Source organism: Tursiops truncatus, chromosome 14 (genome assembly GCF_011762595.2).
Source record: "Tursiops truncatus isolate mTurTru1 chromosome 14, mTurTru1.mat.Y, whole genome shotgun sequence".
Lineage (NCBI taxonomy): Eukaryota > Metazoa > Chordata > Mammalia > Artiodactyla > Delphinidae > Tursiops > Tursiops truncatus.
In genome coordinates, this window is record NC_047047.1 from 49449915 (window position 1) to 49472574 (window position 22660).

At 39.4% G+C, this 22660-nt stretch overlaps 1 long non-coding RNA gene and 1 other non-coding gene across 2 annotated transcripts; both read right to left on the bottom strand.

Annotated features, from left to right (window-relative positions):
- Window positions 1–4485: 4485 nt before the first annotated feature.
- Window positions 4486–20949, bottom strand: LOC109551159 (uncharacterized). Its single transcript, XR_002177873.3, has 3 exons — window positions 20864–20949; window positions 9925–9994; window positions 4486–4982 (listed from the first exon to the last, which is right to left on the bottom strand). It is a non-coding gene; the product is annotated as an uncharacterized lncRNA (long non-coding RNA).
- Window positions 7025–7097, bottom strand: TRNAG-UCC (transfer RNA glycine (anticodon UCC)). Its single transcript has one exon. It is a non-coding gene; the product is annotated as a tRNA-Gly (tRNA).
- Window positions 20950–22660: the final 1711 nt, after the last annotated feature.

The following is a 22660-nucleotide window of genomic DNA, read 5'->3' on the forward strand; positions in this document are numbered from 1 at the left end:
TGTAAAGAACGGAGAGAATAGGAGCAGTGGTGCATAGAGGAAGATCTGGGTGTTGGCCCTTCATGTGAAAAGGTTGACTCTCTGTTACCCCTTTCCCCGTGGGACAAGGGAAAGAAGACAAATTGGAATGGGGACATTAATAAAATTGTGTGCTATACACCGTGATATATAAAGCCCTCCCTTGGCACCTTTACAAAATTTTCAGTAGAATCTACATTGCTTATAAGTATTTGAAGGGTGGGTTTTCCTTGGAAGGGACTTGAATATGTTCTGATTCCTACTTCAAGGTTGACATGGGGCCAAAATGGAGGCTTCCATGGCAGGCCTACATAAGGAAACTTTTAGGTGTAGGATTAGCAGAACTAATAAAGACCTATTCAAGTAACTAAGAGAAGTGTTAGGAAAAGAACCATAAAAATGGCAAAAATTCATACAATTAGAGCCCTCCTTTTGGTTTAGGAGTCTGTCTCCCCAAAATATCTGTTTTAAATGTTTAAATGTTGCCTAGGCAAGGAGATTTTGGTAGGGTCCATCCCATTTTTCATTAACACACTTGTTGAGACTAATTAGCTTCTTTGATAAAAAGTGAACCGAGCCTTGAAAGAAAAGGCAAAAGGAAAATATTCATAGTTATGATGACCTGCCCTCCTCTTTGCCCTTACCTAGAGTGGCAGCTGGGTCATGGGGAAATGATGGAAGTTACATTCTACCAGCACGCACCTGCAACATCTTGGGGCAGGCATGACAGTGGCCACCCCTGCTCCAGGCTGGCAGCACCACAGTGCATTTGGTGGGTGTGTTGGCAGGGGCAAGCTCTCAGTACCCCCATCAAGGTACCAAGTGCCTCTTGGAGTGGAGGTTGCAATCCTTTGGGGATTGCCCGTCTGCCACGGGTTAAGGTGGTGGGCCATGGGAAGGGAGGTTGACTTCTTGCCCCTGTCCAGGGCACAGTGCATAGGTCCTGCAGCTGGCAAGAGGTGAACTTGCTCTTAGAGAAAAACATAGGCAGAACACTCCATGACATAAATCACAGCAAGATCCTTTTTGACCAACCTCCTAGAGAAATGGAAATAAAAACAAAAATAAACAAATGGAATGTAATGAAACTTAAAATCTTTTGCACAGCAAAGGAAAACATAAATAAGACAAAAAGACAACCCTCAGAATGGGAGAAAATATTTGCAAATGAAGCAACTGACAAAGGATTCATCTCCAAAATTTACAAGCAGCTCATGCAGCTCAATATCAAAAAAACAAACAACCCAATCCCAAAATGGGCAGAAAACCTAAATAGACATTTCTCCAAAGATATACAGATTGCCAACAAACACATGAAAGAATGTCAACTCATTAATCATTAGAGAAATGCAAATCAAACCTACAATGAGATATTACCTCACACCTGTCAGAATGGCCATCATCAAAAAATCTAGAAACAATAAATGCTGGAGAGGGTGTGGATAAAGGGAACCCTCTTGCACTGTTGGTGGGAATGTAAGTTGATACAGCCACTGTGGAGAACAGTATGGAGGTTCCTTAAAAAACTACAAATAGAACTACCATATGACCCAGCAATCCCACTACTGGGCATATACCCTGAGAAAACCATAATTCAAAAAGAGTCATGTACCACAATGTTCATTGCAGCACTATTTACAATAGCCAGGACATGGAAGCAATCTAAGTGTCCATCGGCAGATGAATGGATAAAGAAGATGTGGCACATAGATACAATGGGATATTACTCAGCCATAAAGAGAAACGAAATTGAGTTATTTGTAGTGAGGTGGATAGACCTCGAGTCTGTCATACAGAGTGAAGTAAGTCAGAAAGAGAAAAACAAATACCGTATGCTAACACATATGTATGCAATCTAAAAAAAAAAAAAAAAGGTCATGAAGAACCTAGGGGCAAGATGGGAATAAAGACGCAGACCTACTAGAGAATGGACTTGAAGACTCGGGGAGGGGGAGGCGTAAGCTGGGACGAAGTGAGAGAGTGGCATGGACATATATACACTACCAAACGTAAAATAGATAGCTAGTGGGAAGCAGCCACATAGCACAGGGAGATGAGCTCGGTGCTTTGTGACCACCTAGAGGGGTGGGATAGGGAGGGTGGGAGGGAGGGAGATGCAAGAGGGAAGAGATATGGGGATATATGTATATGTATAGCTGATTCACTTTGTTATAAAGCAGAAACCAACACACCATTGTAAAGCAATTATACTCCAATAAAGATGTTAAAAAAAAAAAAGAGGTGAACTTGGCAGCTGGTGGATGGTGGGTGCACACATTTGTGGAATGGCGCCCCGGGGTGCCTTTGAGAGGCATCTTGAAAGTATCCCCGGGCAAGGAAACAGGACATTAAGTAGTAAATACAAAACACCATGATGAGTTGAGAGAGAAGAAGAAAGAAGAATGTTTTATATTTTGGTATCTTTAATATTACAGTACTTTGGCAATTTTTCTGCTTTTTGAACAAGGCACTATATTTTCATTTTTTACTGGGCCCTGCAGATAATGTGGCCAGTCCTGTCTGTATGCATTCCACTTCTTTTCCTTTCTAAGTAACAGGTTATAACATCAGACATGGTGATGTGTCTTTAATTCGTGAAAATAAGCCAATTTTTACAACACATATTATTAATCTTCAGTTACCTTTGATGGGTTTAGCAAAGGGGAATCAGTTTTTCCCATACCCATAAGAATTACCGTATTGTTAAATTCACTTTATTGAATGATTTAAAATTAATAAGCAGGGAAGAAAATTTAGTAGTTGTCAGTAATATTTCATTTTAAATTGCAGTAATTTCTTTTCTGGATGTTCTTGATATCCAGCAACCATGATATAAAATGTTGCTTCTGTATAGATATTATATGACATAGGAGAATTTATTTTCAGTTCTGAGGCATACAAGTCTTCTAAAAATAAAATAAGCATTAAAAATAATTGAGGGGACTTCCCTGGTGGAGCAGTGGTTAGGAGTCTCCTTGCCAATTCAGGGGACACAGGTTCGATCCCTGGTCCGGGAGGATCCCACATGATGCGGAGCAACTAAGCCCACGAGCCACAACTACAGAGTCTGTGCACCACAACTACTGCAGCCCGTGCGCTAGAGCCCATGCTCTGCAACAAGAGAAGCCACTGCAATAAGAAGCCCACACACCAGAACGAAGAGTATCCCCTGCTCGCTGCAACTACAGAAAGTCCACGTGCAGCAACAGACCCAACGCAGCGGGAAAAAAAAAAAATTGAATCTTTGAAATATGCATTTGCTGTCTCTTCTTTTGTTAGGGAAGTGGTATAGCTTAGTAGAAAGAACCCAGGATTCTGAGATAGAAGAAGAAAATGGACAAGTTATTTAACTTTTCTGGTTCCTAGTTTTATGTTTGTTAAATAAAGACCTTCAAGTAACTAGAAAATTTCTCAGGTTTCTTCCAACCCTGGAATCCAATGAAGTTTGAATAGCATGCTTTAAACACACACATACAAACACACACACACACTTTATTTATTTGAATGAATACTACTACTATTAAACAATTTTTTATTTATTTATTTTTTTTCCGGTACGCGGGCCTCTCGCTGTTGCGGCACCTCCCGCTGCGGAGCACAGGCTCCGGACGCGCAGGCCCAGCGGCCATGGCTCACGGGCCCAGCCGCTCCGCGGCATGTGGGATCTTCCCAGACCGGGGCACGAACCCGTGTTCCCTGCATCGGCAGGCGGACTCTCAACCACTGTGCCACCAGGGAAGCCCTAAACTATTTTTAATAACTATGGGTCTTGGAGCATATTTGCATGAAATGAATAGAAACGTACTGAATTTACTCAAGTAAAAATTCTTTTTTTCTTTTTGAGTAGTTGTGTCATGTAGAACAAGAATGTAAAAAATATACATGTATAAATACATATTAAAAATAACTATAAAGTAACCACCACCCAGACTAAGAAATAGAAAACTGCCATACCTTAGAAGCCCCTTGTTTGCACCTCTCTGAACACATCTCTCTCCCTCCCCTGCAGAGGCAACTGTTATACTGCTTTTTTGAGAAAATCATTCTCTTGTTATTCTTTACAGATTTTACCATCTATATAGGTGGTGTTAAATCATATGTTATTTTTAAAAGAGTTGTATTATAAAAATAACGTTTTGCAGTTCCCAAAGAAAGCAGGAACAACTAAGCCATAGGAAGGACAGGAATCAATACATTTTGGCACTCTCAGTATCAAGATTTAGAGACCTTTGTTCTAGTGCTCTACCAATTAATGTGCCTCAGCTATTAAAGTATTGAGATAGAAAATCTTATTAGCTGAAATGGCTTTTTTCTCCTTAGTCAGATGTCTACCTCTGATCCAATCAGCTGTGGCTGAGGAGATGGCAACATAGTAGAAAAAGGGCATCCACAGTAGTCCCAGTCATTTATTCAGAGGTTATATACACTGTTCAGGAAATAGCTAGATACAATGAATAATTCAGTCAATGATGATGTCACTTTATTTATTTATTTATTATTTATTTTTTGCCTGTGTTGGGTCTTCATTGCTGTGTGCGGGCTTTCTCTAGTTGCAGCAAGCGGAGGCTACTCTTCGTTGCAGTGCGTGGGCTTCTCATTGCAGTGGCTCCTCTTGTTGCAGAGCACAGGCTCTAGGCGCGCAGGCATCAGTAGTTGCAGCATACAGGCTCAGTAGTTGCAGTGCATGGGCTGTAGGGCGTGTGGGCTTCAGTAGTTGTGGCTCGCGAGCTCTAGAGCGCAGGCTCAGTAGCTGTGGCACATGGGCTTAATTGCTCCGCGGCACATGGGGTCTTCCTGGACCGGGGATTGAACTTGTGTCCCCTGCATTGGCAGGCAGATTCTTCACCACTGTACCACCAGGGAAGTCCCGATGTCACTTTAAACAAGTCTGAACTACCATTGGCTTTATTTTCTCATCAATAAATACTGTATTTCACATTCTGTTGTAAAATATCTTCAGATCTCTAAGAGAAAAAAATGCTAACCTTAATTCCGTTAATTTGGCATAGGAAATAATTTTCCTTCTTATTATTTTATTTAATTATTACTAGATGTTTCTTGGGTGTCTGTGTTGCCCCTTAATGGAGAAATTCATTGAATCTCACCCACTGCTGCTCTGCATTGGGCTTGTGCTCTCTAGCCAGGCCCATATCTTCTTCTTTTCCCAAACCAATTAAGAATATCAAATGCCACTTGTTCAATAACAAATGTGATGGAATTAAATGCATTCTTTTCTTTTTACCATATAATTTTAAACATAAATTGTGTATTAAGGATGCAGATCATTGATTCTACCCATCCTCTATTTCTAAAAGATTCTGACTCTTGCCTCCATCACAATAGAGCCCTTGCTGGCCTGTTTGTACAATGTGATCCCACCCCTCCCCTGGACTTAGGCAAGTAAGCAAAGGGCAGACAGTTGGCTGGCCCAAGGAGATGCACCCTATTTTGTAGCTAAACCAATCAAATCCTCCTTTTTGAACATTTGAGAAAGGAGACACAGAAACCTAGGGAGTGGTTAGCTGCATCATTTTCATAGGGGAGCTGGAAAAGGTGACTGCCCTGTTCCCACCCTTGCTTTCTCCTTGAATTCTGTAAGATCAGTATTTCTTAAATCACAGATCAAGAGTATAATAAACACTTGAACTAATTTGAGTAGGTTACTTGAAATAAAACTTGTTCTAAAACAAATAGAAAAAAATTTAAAATACTTTTTCCTTTTAAAAAAACTAAGTTATTTCCTAAAACAGTAGTTCTCAAATTTGAGCGTGCATCAGAATCAGCTGGAGGCTTGTTAAAGCACAGATTGCTGGGTCCCATCCCAGAATTTCTGATTCAATATATCTGGGATGGGGGCGGGGCATTATAATTCACATTTCTAACAAGCTCCCAGATGATGCTGATATTCCTGGTCCAAGGACCACTCCTTGAGAAACAATGCCCTAGAAATTATCATCTAAGGTGACCATAGCTAACAAGACTTTTTTTTTTAAACCAAAAATTAAGATTCTTCAGAAGAATGCAATAGTTATGAGTTCATACCCTGGATGAAGCCAGATAACCTAGATGCAAATCCTGGCTCTGCCACTTACAAAGTGGGTAAACTTGGGCAAGATACTTAACCTTTCTCTGCCTCTTCATCTGTAAAGTAGATAGTCTAATAGATAATATCGGTAGACAGCCTAGCACTATACAATTCCAGGAATCCCATTCATATAGACTACAACATGAATAGCATCACCTAGAATTGTGCAAAGGGGTCATCCTGTTAGGAGTACTTACCTCATGGAGTTGTGATGATTAAGATCATTGTGAGGATTAAAAGAAGCGGAATGCATATGAAGGGTTTAGAACAGTGCCAGCACATGGTAAGGGTTCATTAGGTGCTAACTATTAGAAAATGGTCCACATCTTGGCTATGCAAAGAAAATACTGAACACATTGTCATGGTAACTGTATCTTTAGTTAAGAATTAAAGGAGTTCAGGTACCACTGTGCAGGTGTAGTAGATTAAAAAAAATTTTTTTTAAGAGTCGTGTGCTTTGGAGAGCAATTAAGTGGCAAAAGAATGACCCTAATCCTTCCAGGACACAAAACTATCCTTTACCCGCTACACATAACTAGCATAAAATAAAAGTAAACGAATAGTCACTGCTATCCCTAAATTATATTTTAATTCCTGAAACATTAATTCTCTGATTATCAAGAGGTAGTTAGTATAGATTGGACCCTAATGGTTTTAAAAATTAAGTCAATTCATTTCTCCAACATACTGTGTTCTGACTTAAAATATTACTGAAGGGCATAGGTGATAAATTGCACAATTTTATTTGATAAGATAAGAAACTGCTTTAAGCAGGGAAATTTTTAAAAAACCAAAGTTGTATTTGGAACTGTAGGAATAGTACAAGCCAGGTGAACTTGGTGCCAGAAGAAAAGTCCTTTTTATTTATTATTTTTATTTTTAAAATTTTTTGGCTGTTCCGTATGACATGCAGGATCTTAGTTCCCTGACCAGGGATCGAACCTGTGCCCCCTGCAGTGGAAGTGCAAAGTCTTCACCACTGGACCACCAGGGAAGTCCCTAAGAAAAGTCCTTTGAGACATGCATGTGAATGTTCATGGCAATATTATTCATAAGAGCCAAAACCTAGAAACAATCCAAATGTCCATCAACTGGTGAATGGATAAACAAAATGTGATATATTGGTTACCTATTGCTATGACCAAATCACCCCAAAACGTAGTGGCTAAAAATAACAAACGTTTATTTTCTCACCATTCTTGTGAGAAATCAAAGGGTCAGGAGTCTGGATCTTGCTTTGTTGGTAACTCTAGCTTAGTCTCTCCTAAGGTTGCAGTCAAGGTGCTGGCCAGGGCTGCAGTCTCATCTGAAGACTCAACTGCAGAGGAGGGGTATCTGCTTCCATGCTCACTCATGTGGTGTTAGCAGGCCACAGGTTCTCATTGGCTATTGGCCAGAAACATCAGTTCCTTGCTATGTGGACCTCTCTATAGGGCTGCTCACAACATGGCAGCTCAGAATGAGGGATTCAAGAAAGAGAGAATGAGAGCCCCCAAGATGGAAACCATAGTCTTTTTATTTTAAATTCTAACCTAATTAGATTTTAACCTAATCTCAGGAGTGATAGCCCACTACATTCTGTTCATTAGGAGTGAGTTACTAGGTCCAGCCCATACTCAATGGGAAAGAATTACACAGGGGCATGAAAACCAGGAGGCAGGGATCACTGAGGGCCATCTTAGAAGCTGCAACCAATGTGGTACATCCATACAATGGTACTATTCAGCAATAAAAAGGAACAAACTACAGGGATATGCTACAAATGGATGAACCTCAAACACTTTAGGCTAAGTATAAGAAGTCAGGCATAAAAGACCACATTCTGTATGTTTCTATTATTTGACATTCTGAAAACACAAAATTATAGAAACAGAAAGTAGGTTAGTGGTTACTTAAGGCTGTGGGGGTGGGGAGAAGGGAATTTTTGGTGGGTGATGGACATATTATTAAAATGGATTGTAGTGATGGCTACACAACTCTATATATTTACTAAAAATCATTAAATAAATACTTACAAAAAAGATGGCACGGGATACAAAACAACTAGCCTGTACGTTTCCAAAAATGTCAATATCATGAAAGGCAGAAGGTATTATGTCAGATTAGAAGAAACTAAAAAGCCATGACAACCAACTGTAATGCATGATCCTGGATTGGATCCTGAATGTGGCAGTGGAGGGCATGGGAGAGATGCCATAAGGACATAAGGAAAATTGGAGAAATTACATATGGCCTGTAGATTAGATAAGAGTATTGTACCAATATTAAACGTTCCAAATAATTGTCCTGTGGTTATGTAGGAGAATGCCCTTGTTCTTAATAAATATATGCTCTTTAGGGTGAAGTTGCATGTTTTCTGCAACTACCTCTCAACTGGTTCAGGAAAAAAAGTTGTATGTATAAAGAGAATGTGGAAGAGTGACAGCAGGGGCTTCCCTGGTGGCACAGTGGTTAAGAATCTGCCTGCCAATGCAGGGGACACAGGTTCGATCCCTGGTCCAGGAAGATCCCACATGCCGCGGAGCAACTAAACCCGTGCACCACAACGACTGAACCTGCACTCTAGAGCCCACGAGCCACAGCTACTGAAACCTGCACGCCAAGATCCCGTGCTCGGCAACAAGGGAAGCCACTGCAATAAGAAGCCCGGGCGCCACAACAAAGAGTAGCCCCCACTTGCCGCAACTAGAGAAGCCCGTGGCAGCAACGAACACCCAATGCAGCCAAAAATAACTAAATAAATTTTTTTTAAAAAATGAGAGCAAATGTAATTAATTGTTAACAATTGGTGAATCTGGGTGAAGGGTACATGAGAATTCTTTGTACTGTTTTTTTTTTTTTTTTTTTTTTTTTTTTTTTTTTTTTTTTTGCGGTACGTGGGCCTCTCACTGCTGTGGCCTCTCCCGTTGCGGAGCACAGGCTCTGGACGCGCAGGCTCAGCGGCCATGGCTCACAGGCCCAGGCGCTCCGCGGCATGTGGGATCTTCCCGGACCGGGGCACGAACCCGTGTCCCCTGCATCGGCAGGCAGACTCTCAACCACTGTGCCACCAGGGAAGCCCCTTTGTACTGTTTTTGCAACTCTTTTGTAAATTTAAAATTATTTCAAAATAATAAGTTAAAAAAAATAAAACAAATATTTGAATGAAATTCTCCCTCTGTCCCTTAGCTTCCAGCCAGGATCAAATACAATTACCAGTACAAACAGAAAAACCAACAGAAGAAAAAAGAAAACAAATGATTTTTGACCTATTACTTATAAGGTACTATTTTTCTTTGTTTTATTTAATTCTTCTAACGCACTTGGAGCAGTGGTTCTTGACCTCATCTGTACATTACAATCACCTAGGGATTTTAAAACTCCCTGTACCCTGGCAAAAACCACACCGATGAAGTTAAAAGCTCTGGGGGGGCTTCCCTGGTAGTGCAGTGGTTGAGAGTCTGCCTGCCGATGCAGGGGACACGGGTTCGTGCCCCGGTCCAGGAGGATCCCACATGCCGCGGAGCGGCTGGGCCCGTGAGCCATGGCCGCTGAGCCTGCACGTCTGGAGCCTGTGCTCCTCAACGGAAGCTCTGGGGATCGGACCCCGTCATCAGTATTTTTAAATTTCTCCAGGTGATTCCATTGTGCAGCCAAGGTTCAGACCACTGCCTTGGACATAAAGCTTTATCATCTCCCTCTTAGAATCGTAAAAGTTGAGGCCCAGGGAGATTTTGTAACTTGCCCAGCTTGCAAAAGTGGAAGAGAGGGTAGATGGACATGGGTACACAGAAAAGAAGCGGCATCCATGTGACCCCATTTTCAGGCTCTTACCACCTCACCTTCTGGCCCTCTTGGGTCTTCACCTGGCTTTCCCGAGCGTGGTCTTCAGACAAGGAGCTGAGTTGGATGCTGCAAAATACAATCAGACTTGCTGTGGATTTTAAGGAACTTATAAAATGAACACAAATATATAAAAGGTAGTTAATATTTATAGAAAAATTGTATAAAAGCACATAACTGCTTTGTGAGAGGGTGAAATCTGGTGATGAGAGTAAATTCAATCCAGAAAGTCTTCTTTGATAAGTGGTCAAGAAAGAGAAATTTACATCTCTAGACATTCCTTCTCATGATAACATATCTCCTTTCAAAACAGACAAAACAGACCTTTTTATTTTAATTGTTAAATAAGAAATTTCGAAAAGACTTCACTCCAAATTTAGAATAGTTACATATGCTTCCTTTAAGACATGCTTCTCAATAACCTGTAAATCACTAGAAAGAATTGTCTCATTTTAATTTAGTCCCATCTATTAATTTTTCATATCGCTGAACAGATAATATTCATGTAATAAACCTTAATTGTTGCTTCTCCTAGGTTTCCCAAACATTTAGAAAATAAGCCTTTTCAAGTGCTATTTAAGCTGAAGAGGAGGAAATTTGACCCACAGTTTATCACTTAGCTCATTAGCATACTAATATGACTACAATTTGCATTTGACTAGGGGGTTGTTTTTTCACTCTTGTAATCTTGTTGGCAGAATATCACAATTTTTGGTTGACTTTTAAAACAAATTGTCTATCTACACTGGGGAAATAAGGTGGTGTTAATACAAGAAGCTTGGAAGTTAATTAATTGCTCTGAAACAATTCCATGTTGGTTTAGCCTCTTAGGTGGTGTTATTTGCACGGCTCTCGCTAATGCTAATGATCAATTCACATTGGCATTTAAACAAAATCAACCCTAAGACATTTCTCACACTTCCTAATGAATGATTCTTTTTTTCTTAGTCTCAAGTTATCTAGTCCTGCGGCGATCTAGGATAGCTCTTTTACTTTGATACGTAAAAGTGTGGCTGAGACTTTCCACTAGCTTTTTCAGGTAACTAATTCAGAATAAACTAACTCTTTTCTAGCTGCTTACCCTTCAAAGAATTTACTTTATGGATACACATAGGAAGGAAAGTAACTGCACTGTGTTGAGGCAATCTTACTGGTATCAAGATTTTTTTTTAAATATATTTATTATTTATTTATTTACTTTTGGCTTCATTGGGTCTTCATTGCTGCGCGTGGGCTTTCTCTAGTTGAGGTGAGCGGGAGCTACTCTTCACTGTGGTGCATGGGCTTCTCCTTGCAATGGCTTCTCTTGTTGCGGAACATGAGCTCTAGGAGTGCGGGCTTCAGTAGTTGCAGCATGTGGGCTCGGTAGTTGTGGCTCGTGGGCTCTAGAGCGCAGGCTCAGTCATTGTGGTGCACGGGCTTAGTTGCTCCATGGCCTGTGGGATCTTTCCAGACCAGGGCTCGAACCCATGTCCCCCGTATTGGCAGGTGGATTCTTAACCACTGCGCCACCAGGGAAGTCCCTCGAGATTTTTATTATTAAAAGAAGTAATTAAATATTCTAAGTAATAACATGTTATTCTAAAGTAGTCTAAAAATATTTTAGAAGTCCTGTAGTAAAAAGCACATTAACTGTAGAGAGAGGTAGGATATCTCTGGTGTAATGATGCCATTACTTTTTGTATGTGGTAAAGACTGAATGTTTGTGTCCCCTGAAAATTCATACACTGAAAGCTAATCTTCAGTATGATGGTATTTTGGAGGTGGGGACTCAGGGAGGTAATTAGGTCATGAGGGTGAAGCCCTCATTAATGGGATTAGTGCCCTTATAAAAGAGACCTCCAGAGGGCTGCATACCCTCTTTGGCCATGTGAGGACACAGCAATAATAATATGGTGGTCTATGAGACAGGAAGTGGGCTCTTACCAGACACTGAATCTGCTAGCACCTAGATTTTGGAATTCCCAGCCTTCAGAACCATGAGAAATAAATTTCTGTTGTTCAAGCTACCCAGTCTATGGTATTCTGTTATAGCTGCTTGAATGGACTAAGACAGTATGTGTGCAAGAAAACCAGTGTAAGGAGATAGATATAGATATAGATATAGATATATAGATGTAGGTATAGATATGTATAGGTATATTTATTGGACAATTGTATATATTTATTGGAAATTATATATATAATACATATGTATAAAATATACATGGAGAGAAACATTTCTTTCCTTTTAGGGGACAAGCAAATATTCATTAGGTCCCTGAGCGCAGCTGGTAAGATTGTTTTGGTTAGATGAAAGAGTGTCCATTTCAGTACCCCACTATATACCTGGGTAACAGGTTTGCATCAGATTTCTCTTTCCTGGGACAAAGTGCCTAATACACTCCTTTACAGTGGACAACGGACTTAAAATATCTGTCAGTTAGGAGTCTAAAATAATTAATTAGTAGTGATAGAATTTCTGGAATGCAGACAAGAGGGAGGAAGGAGAATAAGAAGAATGACACTAAGAGTTACCAAGCACCTACTATATGCAGGACACTATGGTAAACACACTTAACCTATGTTGTCCTATTTCATCCTCTCAGCAGCTGTGAGACAGAGGTACCAACTTCCCCACCTGAAAAATGGTGGAGGTTTAATAACTTTCTGAACACGATAAAGTGATAGAGTGGAGATTCACTTGTACAAAGAATTTGAAGAGTTCTATCCATTTCAAAGTCTGCTTTCTTTTCACTACATCATGCTGCTTTCAGAGTGAAAGAAGGTTCAGGGTCTCTCCTGGCAGTCCAGCAGTTAAGACTCTTCACTTCCACTGCAGGGGGCACAGGTTCTACCCCTGGTAGGGGAACTAAGATCCCACATCCTGCATGATGTGGCCAAAAAAAGTAAAAACAAAACAAAAACAAAACAAACAAAGAAGATTCAGTAAATTCTGATAAAAACACAAATCTAAAAATTTGATACCCTGTGGAGGGAAATACAACAAGTTTTGGGAGTAGATATGGCAAAAAAGGCATATTGCTCAGGACATGGGAGGAGAAGACTAGAAGATAGCTAGAAATAGAGAACAGAAGGAGAGTGAAGACTTTTCAAGGACCCAGGACTAAGAATCGAATGTGCTTGGGTAACTGACTAGGTTAAAACTCTCAGTATAGATTTCTTCTAAGCTGAACAAAGATGAACTGTGAACCTGTATATGCTTACCTCTATGTAGCTATGGTTTTCAAAGAATAGTGTATCACTTGTAGTGGATTCAAGAAGGTTAGCCTGTATTTGTTGCTGTCATTGAGAATTTAGTAAGAGGAGGAATGTAAGAAAAATGAGGGCATTTCTCTAAGATATACACAGGGGAATGAAATTATTGGAGCCATAGGTGTGTGGACCTGCATCTTAACTGGTTATTACCAAAGTTGGGGAGGATAGCTGTTCCTAGAAAGTCACTCGAAGAATATAATCTGACCTCTCTAGGGGAGGAAAAGTGTTATTCAACCCAAGTTCATGTGCCCAACATATGGTGAGGCCAAACCAACCAAAACATCGAAGTTTGGAGCAGAGAAAGGTTTATTGCAAGGGGAACGGGCTGCTTGTGCTCAAAAAGCCCAAACTCCATGACGGTCTTTGGGGGAGAGTTTTTATAGGCAAAATTTGTGGGGAGGGCTACGGGGTGTATGACCTTCCTCTGATTGGTTGGTGGTAAGTTAACAGGGTGGTGTTCCAGGAATCTCAATCATCAGCCTTCTGATTCCAACCAGTCTAGATTCCCTGTGCTTATGCTCAGCCTGAAGTTACCATCCTCCACCTGGGGGCCTTAGTTCCTATAGGAACTCAGAGATAAATATCAGATTGCTATACATATCCCCCGAGGAGGAACCAGAACCCTGCCCCATAGCTGCACTATTGTTTCTTGACTGCCTTTCTTTTGTTTCTTCATTCCCTCACTTTCCTAATTAGTAACCATTTGAATCTGCCCTTTGGAACTCAGGGAAGGCCTAGGAGGCTGGAAACCTTTTTCCCACAAACAAGAAATGTTGGACACAGAAAGTCTTTTGTACCAGGGGGGGCCCCCACAGGGTCCTGCTTGGTTTCAAAAGGAAACTGACTTCAGTCTAACAACAATTCACCAATCTCTTCAAGAACCCATTATGAATGTGGCACTGGATTCTGGAAGGTGCCGATAAATCTTCAAAATGGCTCCTGCCTTTGAGGAGCTGATTATATGATGTGGAGCTAGAACATAGACCTCTGAAACACTAAATACCCATCATAGATGCTGAGTATATGTGAGGGGCTGCCTCGGGAAGTCAGGGGTTGGAGAGGGGTGTTGATAAGGAAGGCCTCCTGAGGAACTGGAGCAGGACCTTGAAGGCCAGGGAGGTGAGAGAAATTTGGTCAGGGCAAAGAAGAGAAGGAAAGAGAACCAGGTGGGAATATCCAGGCTTGGATCTTCTGAGTCCTGATACATACATATGATATCCACACCGATATATATACAATATGTGCATGAGTGTGAGTATGGCTATATCTCTTTACACTTTAAGAGTACATTACACTTATATTAGTGGTAGGTATAAGTTAATACAACCACTCTGAAGAGCCATTTGGTAATATCCAGATAATTTGCAGCCTTTGTTCCAACAATTTTATTCCTAGGTATATATCCCAGAGAAAGTCCCCCTTTTGTGCTCAAGGGGATATGAATAGAATGGTCATTGCATGTTTTTAACAACAAGATATTAGAGCCAACTTACACGTCAATTTATAGGAAAATGAGTAAAAAGAATCCACTGGAATATCTATGATACAACAGTTAAAATCAATGAAATGGAGCTATATACACAAACATGAATAAAACTCAAAAACAATGGTAAGGGATAAAAGCAAATTGCAGAGTATATTCAGAATGATATTCATATAAAGTTTTAAAAACATGCAAAACAGTCCTATATGTCACATATATGTAGTAAAAATATACTACAATACTACCTGTCAGTGTGGTAAAAAATAAAAATAACCTTCGTGGTAGTGGTAACCCCTGACAGTGACAAAGTTTAATACAACTGGGAAAGGGCCTTCAACAATTTGTGTAATAATTTATTTTTTAAACGGTGTAATAGGTCCATGGGTGCTTATTTTGTTGATCTCTAACATTTTGTATGCCTGTAATGTTTCAACTTAAAAACATTAGAAGAGGTAAAAAGAAGACCAAAAAGATACACAGTGAAATGCTTAATAGTATTTATTGAGATTATAATGCAGATTAAATTTTCTTCTTCATTTTCTATATTTTTAAAAATAAATATATCATTTTTATTTAAAGTTTTATAAATGAAAACAACTTTTAAAAACAGATGCATTACAGAGCCATGCCATTTTGCAAGGGCCTAGAATAGTAACTGGTGTATATTAAAGTCTCAATAAATATTTACTGAATGAATGAATGAATGAAATGAATGGATGAATAATTGAGACCTTAGCAATACAGGCCGGTAGGGAGGAAGAGAAAGTAGGAATGGTGGAGGCAGGCAAGTGCCTGAGGCAGATCCTATATGGTACAACGTACAGTGGCCATATTCCTATTCCTAAGGAGTAGAAGCAATTCAGGTATAATGAGGTTGGACAGAGGCAGAAATGTTAACCTGATCACTTTTCCCCACTCTCAACTAACTATTCCTACCTTCCTTCTCTTTCTCACCTACCTGTGTTGCTGAGATTCATTCCTAGCACCTAAGCCTACCTATCACCATCTGTAGGACAAGTGGGAATGTTTGTATATAAATGGCATCCATGGTCTAAACAGCTAGCCTAGGTAACCTGGGTTGTATCTAGACATGGAATGGATAAAAGCCAGTTAATTTGCACTAGTATTGTCTCAGTTTGGGCTGCTATAACAAAGTATCAAGGATTGGGTGGCTTATAAACAACAGAAATTAATTTCTCACAGTTTTGGAGGCTGGAACTCCAAGATCAGGGTGCCAGCGTGGACAGGTTCTGGTGAGAGCCCTCTTCTGGGTTGCAGACTGCTGACTTCTTATTGTATCTTCATACAGCAAAAGGGGCAAGGGAGCTCTTTGGGGTTCCTTTTGTAAGGGCACTGATCCCATTCATGAAAGCTCCACCCTCATGACCTAATTATCTCCCAAAGGTCCCACTGGCTAATGTTGTTACTTTAGGAGTTAGAATTTCAACATGAATTTTGGGGGGACACAAACATTCAGTCCATAATAAGCATCAAACCCTCAAAATATTATCTCAAATATTTCATTAAGCTGGGGCTGAGGCACCATAGAGAGATTATATGGATTCAGTAATACATTCCCTTGCTTTAAATGAGTCCATATTTTTATTTGTACCAAAGTTCTTATACACCCAAGCAGAATTATATACCACTTGGTAAGAGTCTGCTTATTAAACTGATGAACAAGGTAATTCTTTGGGCTTAGGCTATTTGAGGAAAATACAACATGAATCTGCACAGAAAATAGCAGTAATCTTCTAAGTACAGACAAGTCAATTGTATTTGTTGTGCGCTAACAGAAAGACTCCTGGGTTTTAGTAGATAGCCCACTATATAATCATCCTGGCTGAATAGGCTCAGATACTTTGTTTTGAAGGGAGTGCAGAAATCCTGCAGGTTTAATTGCCAATAAATCAGCATGACCTCCACTCCCTGGCACTCCTTTTCTACAATGATCTTTTCAACCAGAAAATGAAGAGATGGATTTTACAGTGTGTGTGTGTACTGCCTATGGTAAGATAACAGAATTATACTTGCCATTTTCTCCATTACAGGCTATGCTAGATAATGAAGGACTCTATTAATGACATGTTCTGTTTGCTTTTAGGTTATTTTCATCTTGTATTGTAGTTACTTCTTTTTGTTATTATGGAGAGCTGTCTTTCTTTTTAAAAAAAGAACCTTCTATCATTAATTCAATATTTTACCATCACCAGAGATTTTATTCCCCAGTTAATTCACAAGAATTTGCATTAAAATATTCTGGATCACTCAAAAAGCTATTCACGAACTGATTGAATTGGATGTTACTCTTAGCTGATTTTCAGATTTGGTTTAAATAGCTATTTTAAATTAATATTTCCAATTCATGACTATAACCAATACAGACATTTTAACACTCATCCATACCCAATGTAACATAAACCTGCTGTTTGCACTGTTGAATTGTTTGTATGTTGACGTTTATTTTAGTTTGAATGAATAATATTCTGTGGTAGATATTTATTTAGATTTTTATATGAACACTATAAGAAAACATCAAAATTTAAAACTACTAAATAGTAGGTTCTACTTTGTGCTTAATTTCGGAGTGCTACTGCTACCTATTCTGAAATTTAGGATAATGCTTTTCTTGCCTGACCACAGGGTGTTGGACCAGATGATTCCTTGAAGCTCTGTCTAGCTCTAAGATCTCTGATGCAACCTGCTGGGTCAGGACACCACCTTATTATGGGCTGTGTGCTGGACAATATTGTTGTGCTTTAAATATACATTTAAAAATGTTTTAAGGGGCTTCCCTGGTGGCGCAGTGGTTGAGAGTCCGCCTGCTGATGCAGGGGACACAGGTTCATGCCCCGGTCCGGGAAGATCCCACATGCCGCAGAGCGGCTGGGCCCGTGAGCCATGACCACTGAGCCTGCACGTCTGGAGCCTGTGCTCCGCAATGGGAGAGGCCACAACAGTGAGAGGCCCGCGTACCACAAAAAAAAAAAAAAAGCTTTAAGAGTGAGAAGATTCTGGGATGATGGCAGCAGTGACATAGTTTTTTAATCTTTCCAAATCCCCATATTACAATACCTAGAGCCACTAGATAGCAAAACTGAAAACATTTGTCATAAAATTAGATGATAAGGTATCCCCAGAAAACCCAAACTACAAGCAAATGAGAACAAGCCACCAAAATCCACAAGACCTTCCATTTGTGTGGGAGAAAGCATAGGAAAGCAATAGGGCCTCTGATGCACCTGAAAACAGAGTAGAAAAAATAGCCAATAGATATTTACTGGAAAGGCAAAAGACCAATTTGTGAATAGCAGTTGAAATTGGGAGGTGTTTCCCCTACTCCAATGGCGGATGAATGTGAGAGGCCTACAGGGAGGATGGAAGAGACTAGAACAGATTGGTCTCAATAAGCTTATGAAATTACCAGCTAGGGCTCCCTTCCAGAATAGAGCCTGACCCAGCCTTCTGAGAGTAGAATCAAAATTAATCAAGATAAAGGCAATATAGACAAAGGAAAGAGAAGAACCACAGGCAGGAAATCTCAGGAAGCAAGCAGTTAACACTTTTTAACCCTTCATGGAAACAAAAGAGGGAGCTCTGTGAGGTTAGCAAAGCTACCCTGAACCATGCCTCCTTCTAAAAATTCAGAAATCTCTTTTCACATAAAAATCGACAATAAATTAGTTACTATACCAAAAAAGGGGGAGGGGAAAATAAGGAGCAGAATGACATAACTTCCAACAGTGAAAGGACATCAGAAACATGTGTCCACAGAATACATCGAGACCATAAGCTTTAATTTGACAATAATCTAAAAGGTATTAAGAAAAACAATCTAAATGATATTGACATGAAAAAAACATATCACATTTTATTTTAAACGTAAAATTAAAAATAAAAAATCATTTTAGAAATGAAGTCTTAACTAAAAAGAACACAAGAGAACATATAAATAATATCTTAAGGGAAATAAAAGATGAAAAGAGTAAGAATTTTTCAAATGAAAAAGAAGTTAAAAGATTTGGAAACAATTCAAGAGAAAGTGACAAATTAAAGGCAACAAAGATCCAACATATAGATAAAAGGAAGTCCTCAAAAAAGAGATCAAAGTGAAGGAACAAGTCAAATACTAAAAAACATAATTCAAGAAAACTTTGCTGAAATAATAAAGAAAAAAGAACTTAAATTACATGTTGAAAGAGTACACCATGTATCTGAGAGTATTCACCAGGACAACCCCAAGACATAATTTAGTAAAATTAATGACTTTAAAGAAAAAAGGAAAAAATCCTTTAGATATATAGGCAAAAGGAACATGGGATTTATATGACAAACACAATGAGATTATCATCAGACTTGTCAACACTTTATGCCAGACCGAAATGGAGTAACATATTTAAGGCACTCAAAGAAAACAAATGAGAATCAAGGATAAACTGCAAAGCTGACCATCAAGTATAAAAAGCACAGACAAGTCTTTATCAACATGCAAGAACTCTGAGAATATCACTCTCATTTTCTCACTGAGGAGTCTATTAGACAACAACCTTTGGACAATCAAACTGACTAAAGAGACATTGCTATTAGGCCTGCTAATGAGCATTAAACAAATAATTACGTGTACGACTAGGATTAAATAAGGATTAAAAGGGATAGTATGGTATGTAAAGGCTCTCTGACAATGTAGATACAGTACAACTACTAAAACTGGGAGGAGAATCAGGAGAGGAATATGGGAAAAATTTTTGTCTGTTCTCAGTAATTGTATTTGTATTTTTCTGAGCCTGTGATGTATATAAAGCAGGGTAATATAAATGGCAGTTATGGAATATTTGAATTCTATTTTACCCTCTGCCCTTGAGTACCAGCATTTTCAGTGTGGAAGACTAAATATAGGAGGGGTTACATAGAAAAACCTACTGTCCTGAATTTGAATTGAAAATATCAATATTAACTTAGAGGTATTTTATGTTTAAAATGTATGTTTTTCTGTAGCTGTGTATTGTTTTATAACAGAAAGGTTTTTCATGTCTCCGTCCACTGAAGAGGCCTAGAAACAGTGACAAATCCTGTAGTCATGAGCATACCTAGCAGCCAGATTGTGATCTTGAAAGTATCATTTCTCCCTAAAAGAAACCTGTGCTTCTCGGGGAAATGGGTGCTTTCAGCTCTTGGGTAGTGTATTAGTTTGCCAGGGCTGCTGTAACAAAATACCACAACTGAGTGACTTAAACAAGAGAAATTTATTGTCTCACAGTTCTGGAGGCTAGAAATCCGAAATCAAGGTATTGGCAGGGTTGGTTCCTTCTGAGGGTCATGAGGGAAGGATCTATTCCAGGCCTCCCCTCTTGGCTTGTGGATGGCCATCTTTTCCCTATGTTTCTTCACATTGTCTTACCTCTACATGTGTCTCTCTGTCCAAATTTCCCCCCTTTTTCATAAGGACACTAGTTAGATTAGATTAAGACCCACTCTAATGACCTCACTTTAGCTTAATCACCTCTGTAAAGACCATATCTCCAAATAAAGTCACATTCTGAGGTACTGGGGTTAGGACTTCAACATAAAAAATGGGGGAGGGGGTGCGGTACAATTCAACCTATAGTAGGCAGTAAATATACAGGATAAACTTCAAGCGCCTTGTTATACTAGATAGTGAGGAAGTTATTAAGATTTACTGGGGTCATAGCCAAAGGCCTAGGAGCCAACCTAAAGAAAAGAAAGGACAGTTACAATTTGAAGACAATTACAAATTTACAATAAAATTACAATTTTTAATATCTATTAAAGTAGTCAACCTCCTTAAAGTAGAGGTCAATAGAGAGCTAATTCACTGTCTTGAAAACTGACGGTGCAAAAGAATCAACTATTTATCCTACTTGTCCTGTATGAACAGTGCCATTGTGTCTCTTAATAGTAAATGAGGGGAAGCATCTTTTTATAAAAGCATTCAGGCTAATAACTTTAAAAGAAATAACAGATTTAGAGTATCACCATTTTTCAACCCTCAACAAATCAATGGTATAGTCACTGAGCATCAACATGCTGCTGACATCACAAAAGGAGAGACAACCAGATGTGTGCCTCCCAGTGAAAGAAAACGTCATCAGCTATTGTCTTAGTCCCCTGGGGCTAATATAACAAAATATAACAAAACAGACTGGGTGGCTTATAAACAGCATAAATTTAGTGCTTACAATTCTGGAGGCTGCCAGCATGGTCGGGTGAGAACCCTCTTCTGGGTTGCAGACTTATCATTGTATCCTCACATGGTGGAAGGCCCTAGGGAGCTCTGTGGGATCTCTTTGATAAGAGTTCTAATCCCATTCATGAAGGCTCCTCCCTCACGACCTAATCACCTCCCTAAGGCCCCACCTATTAATACCATCATTTCGGAGGGTTAGGATTTCAACGTATGAATTTAGGGGGGACACAAACATTCAGACCACAGCACCTAGTCTTCCCAGAGGAAGACTTGAATCTAATCATGCCTCTGGACCCAGCAAACAATATAAAGGAAATGAAGACAGAGAAACTTGTTGAACCATGTGTGTACAGTCAGCAACATTTAGAGTGTAGGAGAGTGTACAGGTTAAGTGATCTGTGTTCTTTAACAGGGTGTAAAGAAAAAGATTGGAGGAGGAACCTATAGATTAAAAGAGACTTAAAAGAAAACATTGCTTAGCAGATAAGACTAAATAATAGTCCAGGAATGTACACTTGGATGTCTTATTACACTTAGGTGATAATACTGTAAAGAAAGCCATGATTGCTATAATGCTCAGAATGGTGGCTACTTTTGTGGAGAGAGGAGGTTATCATTGGAATGAGTATATGGAGGGGCTTTTGGGTGGGGGTGAGGGTTGGCAGAGCTCTATTTCTTGGCTTGGTTGGTGATTACAAAAGTGTTTGCTTTGTAATAACTCATTAAGCTATCTATTTGTTTTGTGTGTTTTTCTGTACCTGTTTTGTTTTTTCAGTAAAAAGTTTGTCTTCTTTTTGTTTTTGTTTTGTTTTGTTTTAAGAGCAATGCAAAACATAAAGAGCTTTAGTAGAGACTTGTGCTGTATGCTGATTTCATTTCAGGACACTTCTCAGTGTCTTCCAAAAAACCTAGTGTGACCACATTTTCCCATTAAATTTAGCAAAACCTGTTCTTGGCTTAATAGACAAACATACATTTCCATCTACAACCTGATTTAAGAAAAGCATAGAAAGAAAGCAGTGAGAGGCCAGCAAAGTAAAAAAAACCAAAAAACAAAAAACATGTTTTACCATCCAACCATATTTCTGCAATAAGTAATATTAAGCAAAATTGGGAAAGCATAGGTAGGTATAAGTATGGCAGCATTAGTAGGGTGGTATCATAAAATGTCCCCGAGAAGCTGTAGAATCCCATATTGTTCAAGTTTACAGCTTCACTCCATTCGATTAGACAAACAAAATGGCTTTTATCCATTTGATCCATTGATGTTTTGACTTTAAGCTACAAAGGAGACAAGTTTACAGGCTTTAAAGACAAATCAGTCTTTAAGTTGTCAGCAAAGATCTCTGAAAGCTAACTTTCCTGAAGTACTAATTAAAGCAAAGAACGAGAGTCCACTGTGTAACCAATAACACATTCCCTGTGACGAGTGAGAAGAGGGCCATGATATCCATATCAGACAGTGTGCAAGTATGTATTGAGCACAGGTTTTTCTATGGAGTCTCAGTTTCACATACGGGGTTGGAGCTCCAAATATATGGTCACCATACTTATTTTACAAAATCGTCCTTTGTCTTCTTTCCTCTGATCTTAATGAAAGCAGGGCTGTACTTGCAAGTAGACCTGACAGATGAATTTAACACATTCTTACAAATTTAAGTTATTTTAACCAGACCAAGGGAGTTCCCTGGCGGTCCAGTGGTTAAGACTCCATGCTTCCACTGCAGGGGGCATGGGTTCGATCCCTGGTTGGAGAACTAGGATCCCACAAGCTGCGCAGTGTGGCAAA